Source organism: Delphinapterus leucas, chromosome 2, assembly GCF_059928025.1.
Source record: "Delphinapterus leucas isolate spDelLeu-1000000601 "Yukka" chromosome 2, BTC_Dleu_Yukka2, whole genome shotgun sequence".
Lineage (NCBI taxonomy): Eukaryota > Metazoa > Chordata > Mammalia > Artiodactyla > Monodontidae > Delphinapterus > Delphinapterus leucas.
The window spans coordinates 141,360,245-141,368,874 of NC_143130.1; the positions used below are offsets into that span (position 1 = coordinate 141,360,245).

At 37.8% G+C, this 8,630-nt stretch overlaps 1 protein-coding gene across 4 annotated transcripts in view; it reads left to right on the plus strand.

Moving 5' to 3' along the window:
- MNAT1 (MNAT1 component of CDK activating kinase) overlaps positions 1-8,630 on the plus strand; it is a 230,940-nt gene that overhangs the window by 196,355 nt on the left and 25,955 nt on the right. The window contains exon 8 of one of the 4 annotated variants that reach the window (XR_016392184.1): positions 2,107-2,201. The exons of the other annotated variants lie outside the window; for them this stretch is intronic. The gene's annotated coding sequence lies outside the window, so the exon portion shown is untranslated. The remainder of the gene's footprint in view (positions 1-2,106; positions 2,202-8,630) is intronic. 4 annotated transcript variants of the gene reach the window in all.

Consider the following 8,630-nt stretch of genomic DNA (forward strand, 5'->3'; position numbering starts at 1 on the left):
ACAAGGGTCTTTCTGCCTGTCTTCAGTTAGTTTTCAGTGTGAATTGCTTCACATGGAAATCTCTTCATGAGGGGTGGTGAGTTCCATGTCCTCCTACTCCAACATCTTGATCTCAGTGTGCTCCTTTTGTAATTTTTATATTTCTAATTGTGTTTTTTTCTTCTTAGAAGAATCCCTTTAACACTTCTTATAAAGCTAGTTTACACACTGAGCTCTTTTGCTTTTTTGGTGTCTGTAAAACTCTATTTTTCCTTAAAATCTGAATATAGCCTTGCCAATTAGAGTATTGCTGATTGTAGACTTTTTCCCTTTTATCACTTAGAATATATTTTGCCACTCCCTCTGAGTGGGAGTGGCAAAATATATTTTATATATATATAAGTTTTTGCTGAAACGTCAGCTGGTAGTCTTATGGTAGGTCCCTTGTATGTAAATAGTTCCTTTTCTGCTGCTGCTTTAATATTCTCTCTTGATCTTTATCTTTTGCCATTTTAATTACAGTGTGTCTTGGACCTCTTTGGTTTAAACTTGTTTGGGACTCTCTGTGCTTCCTGGACTTGGATGTCTGTTTCCTTTCCCAGGGTTGGAAAGTTTCAGCTATTATTTCTAAAATAAATTCTCTGCTCCTTTCTCTTCTCCTTCTTGGACTCCTAAATATAGTGCCAGTATTAGTATGCTTGATGTAGTCCTAGTTTTCTCTTAAAGTGTCCACGTTATTTATTCTTTTTTCTGTTCTGCATGTGTGATTTCTGCTACTCATTCTTCCAGTTCACTGATCCATTCCTTTTTATTATATAATCTGCTGGCTGTTGATTCCTTCTACTGTGCTTTTTTTATTTTAGTTACTATATTCTTCAGCTCTGTTTGATCCTTCTTTATATTTTCTAGTTCTTTGTTAGACTTCTCACTGTTTTCATCCATTTTTCTCCTCAGTTTATTGAGTACCTTTATGATCGTTACCCAGAACTCTTTATTGGGTAGATCACTTTCCGCCACTCTGCATACATAGTTCTTCTGAGGTGTTTTTTTTTTCCTTTTTTTTTTTTTGTGGTACGTGGGCTTCTCACTGTTGTGGGCTCTCCTGTTGCGGAGCACAGGCTCCGGATGCGCAGGCTCAGCAGCCATGGCTCACGGGCCCAGCCACTCCGCGGCACGTGGGATCTTCCTGGACCGGGGCACAAACTCGTGTCCCCTGCATCAGCAGGCGGACTCTCAACCACTGCACCACCAGGGAAGCCCTTCTGAGGTTTTATCTTGTTCCTTCTTTTGGAACATATTCTTCTGTTGTCTCATTTTGTCTAATTCTCTGTTTTTATTTCTATGTATTAGGTAGGTTGGTTATGTTTCCTGATCTTGGAGAAGTGGTCTTTTGTAGGTGATGTCCTGTGAGGCTCAGCAGCACACTACTCTCTGGTTACCAGAGCTATATGCTTTAGGGCTTCCCCCATATGCAGGGTGTGCAGGTTCTTCTGTTAAGGAGGGATTGACTACTGTGGGTGCACTGGTAGACACTGTGGGTGCACTTCTGCCTCCTGCCTGGTTGGCTGCCAGGCCCTTCTTTGTGTGGAGGCTGCCAGTTGCTGGTGGGTGTGGCCATGTCCTTGCACAGCTGGCTGTGGTGCCTTGGGGGTACTAGGGCTTTGCTAGCCAGGTCCTCAGGTGCATGTCTGCAGGGCCCTGGGAGGTCCTGCAGCTAGCGCCCACCTGCTGGTGGGCAGGGCTGTGTCTTGGCATGGTTGGTGAGCTTTATTTGTTAATGAGCAGTGAGATAAGATGATTTCTAATGTCCCCTTCCAGTTTTAGGATTCTGTGTTACTTCCCTTACTGTACTGTCTATGCTTTCTTTACCCACTATTCCTCTCATGTATTTTACAAAACATTTAGAATTTATTTTCAGTAACCACATGTAGGATTTATTTTAAGTGTATCTTTAAAGGATGGGGTTGGATCCCCTTGGTATTTATTTTATATCATTTCAAATAAAATTATCCTACCTTTAGTTCCGTAAAACATTAGTTTTTACAAATGGAGGCCCAATTAGGAACAAAAAATCATGAATAATCTTAGTTTGTATTTTGCTTTTTTTTTTTTTTTTTTTTTTGGCAGTACTGCATGACATGTGGGATCTTAGTTCCCTGACCAGGGATAGAACCCATGCTCCCTGCAGTGGAAGCGTGGAGTCCTAACCACTGGACCTTCAGGTAAATCCCTGTATTTTGCTTCTTTTTTACTTTTGCTGACTCATTGAGGCAGGTCCACCTCAAAGCATGATCCTAGAGATAAGCATATTATCTGGCTTGTTTTATGAACTTTGGAATGACAGATAAAAATAATTTTTCTCCCAAAAGGTAGAATTCAAGAAAACAATAGGGCTTTTTTCTTTCTTTAATCTTTTAAAGTAATGAAATAAGAAATCTAGGTGTTTAACTATGAAGAAGTTTTACAGTGGATTAAAGCAGGTTCTGTAAAATTAAACTTTAAAAACTTATTTTCAAAATGTCATATGTAACTGATTAAAATGTGTTTTTATTTAAAATATACCAGCATGTGCAAAGGCATAACGCATTGCTAAAAAATGTAGTCTGGAAACAAATCAGGATACTGAAAATAAGGCTATAATTTTTTAAATAAGAGGAAAATATTTTCTTTACACATGAAGTTTTTGGTCCAAATGGTATTTAACCCACTGACTGATTAGTCTATTAAGGCATTCTATTCCAGAAGAACTTCATTTTTGGTAAAAATTGATTGCATTAGCACATTACTTATGATAATGGGCATAGATTTTTTTTTTCCCAAAGTGATGCTGTGGTTTTGCTTTTGGAAGGGAGTACAAGTTTTCTGTGGGCTTAAGTATTAAAAATGCTTCTTAAAAACTTGAAATTGTTATGCATTAAACCAGAACTCTTGGAGCTTTTTCAGATTTTACTGCTTATAGTCACTGGTCCCTTGAGTAGATATTTTATGAACCTGTTTTTACTTGCTGGAAAATAGAATTTTCCATAATTAAGGAAAAACATCAGTTATTTTATCCACTTGACTTTGTCTCTGCTTGTTATTGTTTGCTTTAGAGATTTATCTAAGTTATCGACATGATTCAGATTCCAGTGTGTGAAATAGAGCTTTTGAGAAGGTGCTTTGAATGGAAAAATAAATATCTTACAGAATATCTAGCTTTGGGTGTGTCTACTTCTGTTTGAATTTCTGGTTTTTCTTTGCATTTATAGCTATACTCCATTATAGTATATATCTTTGAGTATAAAATTGGTTAACACATTGAGAGTTCAGCTTATGAGACAGAGCATGATAAAATCTCAAAACAATTTTCAAATATACCTATTTACGAAAATACGAATATTTTTATTTTAAATAATGTCATTTTACACTCTACATATTTATACATTATGCCCATCTTTCATTATTGTAGACATCTTCTAATTTCCAGGAAATCTTCCTGTCTTCCTCAGTGACTGATGTACACAGCCTGTCTTCCATTCAGTCCCCTGCCATCTTCCTCCATAGCTCATAATTTGTGGTGATAACTCTTTTCATGTCCTGTATATATATATATATATATATTTTTTTTTTTTTTTGCAGTACACGGGCCTCTCACTGTTGTGGCCTCTCCCGTAGCGGAGCACAGGCTCTGGACGCGCAGGCTCAGCGGCCATGGCTCACGGACCCAGCCGCTCCGCGGCATGTGGGATCTTCCCGGACCGGGGCACAAACCTGTGTCCCCCGCATTGGCAGGCGGACTCTCAACCACTGTGCCACCAGGGAAGCCCCTGTATTTTTTACTTGACATCTATTTTCATGGCCATTCTTTAGATCCTTAACTTAACAAGAGTTGATTTAGTTTAAAAAATTCTATACCCTCTACTTAAAAATTAGGATTTTTTTTAAGCAATGGCTGTTTAATGAGTAGATATTTATCTTGCTATCAAGAAACTTATCTAACAGGGAATATATAACATTTATAAACAGCCATGATACTTACCAGAGAGGTAAAGTACGTGCAAAGTCAGAGGAGGAAGAAATAATTCTACCTGGGCAATCCAGAGGAAGTGGCATCTAAAAATGTTGTTAAATATTTTAAACATAGAGAAGTACAGAGAATAATCTAATAAAGAGATATAATTCTGCCACCTGGAATTAACAAATGTTATTTTTCAGAGGTCTAAAGGTAACATCTTTCTTCCTTTTGAACAAAACAAAGACTTTAGAATGTTTTAACCTTAGACTTCCCCTTCTTTCGATACCATTTTGTGGTGGTGGTGATAGTGTTTTTGGCTCATCTTTGCTCCTTGTATCCTGTTCTTCCCATTGGGATTTAATTCCCACCTTGCTGCAGTATCTCCTTTAGTGCTTCTTTCACATTTTCCATCTGTTTAAGCCCTGCTAAATTCTTTGTGTTTTCCACACGTGTCTTCCAATTTACTCATTTTCTCGCTGTCTGTGGATAATCAACTGCTTAACCTGTCCATTGATGTTTTTGTTCCAAATATTGCTGTTGGATTTTTTTTAAAGAAAATGTCTGTTTTTTTTTGTATTTTTCTTGCCTTGTGGCATCTATTTCTTTCTTCATCTCTTTTGACATGAAATATACTTCTTTTAATGTTTCTTTCAGAGTCTCTTATATATGGGTCTGAGTGTTAGTCCTGCCATCGGTTGTTTGTGTCTTCTGACTCGTTTTATAAGTGAGGTTCATTTCTTCTTCTTCTTCTTCTTTTTTTAACTATGAACCCTTTTTAGTGGGAGTTGCTTTCCCATGAGCCTTGGATTGTGAAGGCATGCTGATGTACAGATTCATGTTTGCTTCTGCCAAGGTCCTATTGGCTTCACTGAATCTGGAACAATTGCTATTCTTAATTTCCTGGTGGGGGAGTAGGCTTGGGTATTATGATTTCTTATGTTTTCTTTTCTACCAATGCCCCTAGACTTTCTTGTGACTGTCCCAGGCCAGTGAACAAAATTTTCCTACAAGTTGTTTTACAAATGGGATGGACAGCATTTTGTAGCTCCAGGTTATATGCAGGGAGCCAAGCCTAGTTCTAGCTTCCCACCTCTGACAGGGCTGCAGCCTGTCTTCTGTCCCTGTATGGGTGTCGAATCACTGGTACCCATCACTTCCCTGAACTTCGGCCTCTGCTCATGCTCTGACTTTGCGTTCCTCTATAATTTCTGGCACTTGAGAGTTTTCTTGCTTTTAAACTTAGTTATTTATTTTATTTTATTTTATTGTTACAGTATATATAACATTTCTGTGTTGCATAGGGAAGCTTCTCATGTTTCTGTTCAGAATTGAGGGGTTGACATTTGAACCATGGCTTTGGAAGACAGGCAATGATGAGGTCATTCCAAGATAATGAAACAGCCTAAACAAAGGTATGGAGTGAGTAGTGATGAGGCTTTCATAGGGTATAACTGAAAACCTCATGGTTGACTTTGACTTAAGTTCAGGGTATGTGGAGATGATTAATGGGAAATGTGTTTGGAAAGGTAGGTTGGAATCAAGGGCAGTAGTCCTTGAATGGTAGGCTAAGGAATTTTGACTTCATTCTACACACAGCAGGGAGCCTATGAACGTCTGCTTGTGTGAGAGCGATGCAGAGCTTTTCCCTAGGAAGAGTAATTTGGTAACCATGAATAGGTTGGAATGGAGAGACCATACTGGAAATAGGGAGCTCAGTTAAGAGACTATTAGCAGTAGTCCAGAAAGAGGTAATAAGGAGCTGAAATAAGGTAATAATATTGGCAATGAAGATGATGTGAGAGGTAAATAGATATTTGTAGAGAGATACTGTGATGTAGATTTCTCACTGGTATGCAGGGGAAAGAGGATTCCAAAATGACCTTAAGAGTACATTGAAACTATTAAGAGAAGTAAGAGACACAGAGGGGTAGGTTTGTAAAGGAAGATGAGTTCAGTTACAAAAATATTAAATTTATAGTGCAAGTGAGACAGTCGAGCACAAAGGGCCACCCAAACAGAAAGAAGGGTAAAAGGGCAAAGGATAGCGTTATAGGGTTTAGTAGAACAGAGGTAGTGAATGAAGGTGGTGGTGAATGAATCCATTTCAGAGATGGAGTCAAGAATTGGAGAAGAGGAAGTAAGCCGAAAAGAAAACTAGTAAATTAGGAAGCAGGTGGAAGAAGAGAAATTTGGGGAATCATGTGTCAAAGCAGTTAGGAGTATGGTCCAAATTATAGGCATTTTTATGGAAGCCATAGGCTAAGACCATTTCACAGCTGGAGGCTGTCTCCAGATGTAGAGAGAGTGGAAGATGTTGAGGAGGACAAGGACAGAGAAAGGGTCAGTTCATAGGAGTGGGAGTTAAAACACAGAATATGAAGAATAAGAGGAAGATAAGGTAATGAGAGTGGAAATAATGTAGCAATTTAACTTTTTTTTTTTTTGCCGTACGTGGGCCTCTCACTGTTGTGGCCTCTCCCGTTAAGGAGCACAGGCTCCGGATGCACAGGCTCAGCGGCCCTGGCTCACGGGCCTAGCTGCTTCACGGCATGTGGGATCTTCCCGGACCAGGGCATGAACCCATGTCCCCTGTATCGGCAGGCGGACTCTCAACCACTGCTCCACCAGGGAAGCCCGCAATTTAACTTTTGAAATAAAATATACTAGGGTGTGCATAGGATTTATGAAGTGTAGATCTGCACATATATGTTTGTGAATATATAAATGTATTATATATGTTGTATATGTATGTATGTAAATTTTTCCCACATTTAACATGTAGGTATTGGGATACTCTGTTACCCTGTGATAAAAGATTAACAAGCAGTACTCTAATTTGTCTAATTAAAAAAAACAAAAATGAAACCTTCACTCGGATCTTCATAATTGGGGTATAATGAAAGGGGGAAGAGAGAGGGCAACATTATTGTTGGAATAGATGTGGGAGTAGATGAAGGTCACAGAGTTGGAAAGGAGAAGTACATACTAATTAGTAAAAGGTAAAGGACTTTGGAAATTTGGGCTATGAAAAGCCTATTCCTTATGAAAGCATACTTTGTATTAATAGTGTCAAAGAGAATATGTACAGGGAGATCAGCTTGGTGCTTTGTGACCACCTAGAGGGGTGGGATTGGGAGGGAGACACAAGAGGGAGGAGATATGGGGATATATGTATATGTATACCTGATTCACTTTGTTTTAAAGCAGAAACTAACACACCATTGTAAAGCAATTATACTCTGATAAAGATGTTTAAAAAAGAGAGAGAGAGAACATGTAGTTTGGACAGGGACACTATGCTTTATCAAATGTCTCTTCTGTGCCATAGGCTTTACTTGTATATTTTTTATTTAATCTTCTAAAAAATAGTATGAGGTATTATTATCTCCCTTTTACAGAAAAAAATCCTGAAGTTTGAAAAATAAAAAAACTTTCTAAATCATAATGTTAGTAATTGTCCAAGGAGGGATTCAAACCCAAATGTATCTGTTTCTAAAATCTTTGTCCTTTCTACTAAACCATTATGTCTTATGTGGTACAGGGACAAAGGGGGAAATGGTACAGGGGAGAAGACTGGGGTGGTGTATATTTAATTTAGAGTCTGTAGTCACTAGGAGACCATGCCAAGGGGGAGAGTTTTCCTTCTTCAACCTTAACAGGATGCTTACCCAACTACCATTGAATGGAGAGAGGAATTGAATTTGGTTTCTCCATCTAGGCTGTTAGCCTTATTACTAGCCCCAGAGAGCTCAGTATGTTTCATGCTAATAAAGAAATAGAAATTTGCAGCATTATCGTAGGAAAAAATTCCAGTTTATCAGGGCTTTGGCTGAGGCTTCATTGACCACTTAACTGATTTCATCCATCACTTTGTTTTTGCTGCTTTAGTAGATCAGCTTTTTAACCACTGATCAGTACTTAGGCCTGCTGTTTAGATGTGTAATCTTCAAAGGGTTCTTTGCTGATAAATCTGATTTTACTAAATTTTCTCATCTTAAATTAGTTATTGACTTTGCATGGAAACCAGGAGGGAGTCTACTAAAACAGTAGAACGAACAATATGAATGTAACATGTTTTAGTATTAAATATACTTTAAAATGAATTATTATAATTAACATGAATTATTACAAATGGAATCAAAGTAGCTATAAGTAGTAATATTTGGTGAAATCAAGGTCAGCTAGGAATGGTTCAGTGTTTCCATGCAGATTGTTGACTGGATTAATGGCAGCTGTGGTTGTGACTATATTTTTGTGCACTACTCTTTTTTTAATGAAATATTTCATACATAGAAAATATATAGTATATGTACTTTATAAAGAGTAATAATAAAACAGTTACTAAATTGTTTCCATTCTCATTGCTTCTCCTTCCTCTACTCCTTCAAGTCCTATATTTTGAATTCTACTTATTAACATATGAGATGGAGCATAACCAATGCTGTTGAAACTACCTGTGTGCATTTCTCTTACCCCTACTGTGGTTCCGCCTAACATCAGAGATTCACTCACCCTGAATATGGTGATTATCATTTCCTTGCTTTTCTTTACAGTTTGATCATATATATTCATTCTGTATTTAGTTTTGCATGTTTAGAACTTTATATAAATGGACCATGCTCTGCATATTTTCTGTAACTTGTTTGTAGTTTTGGTT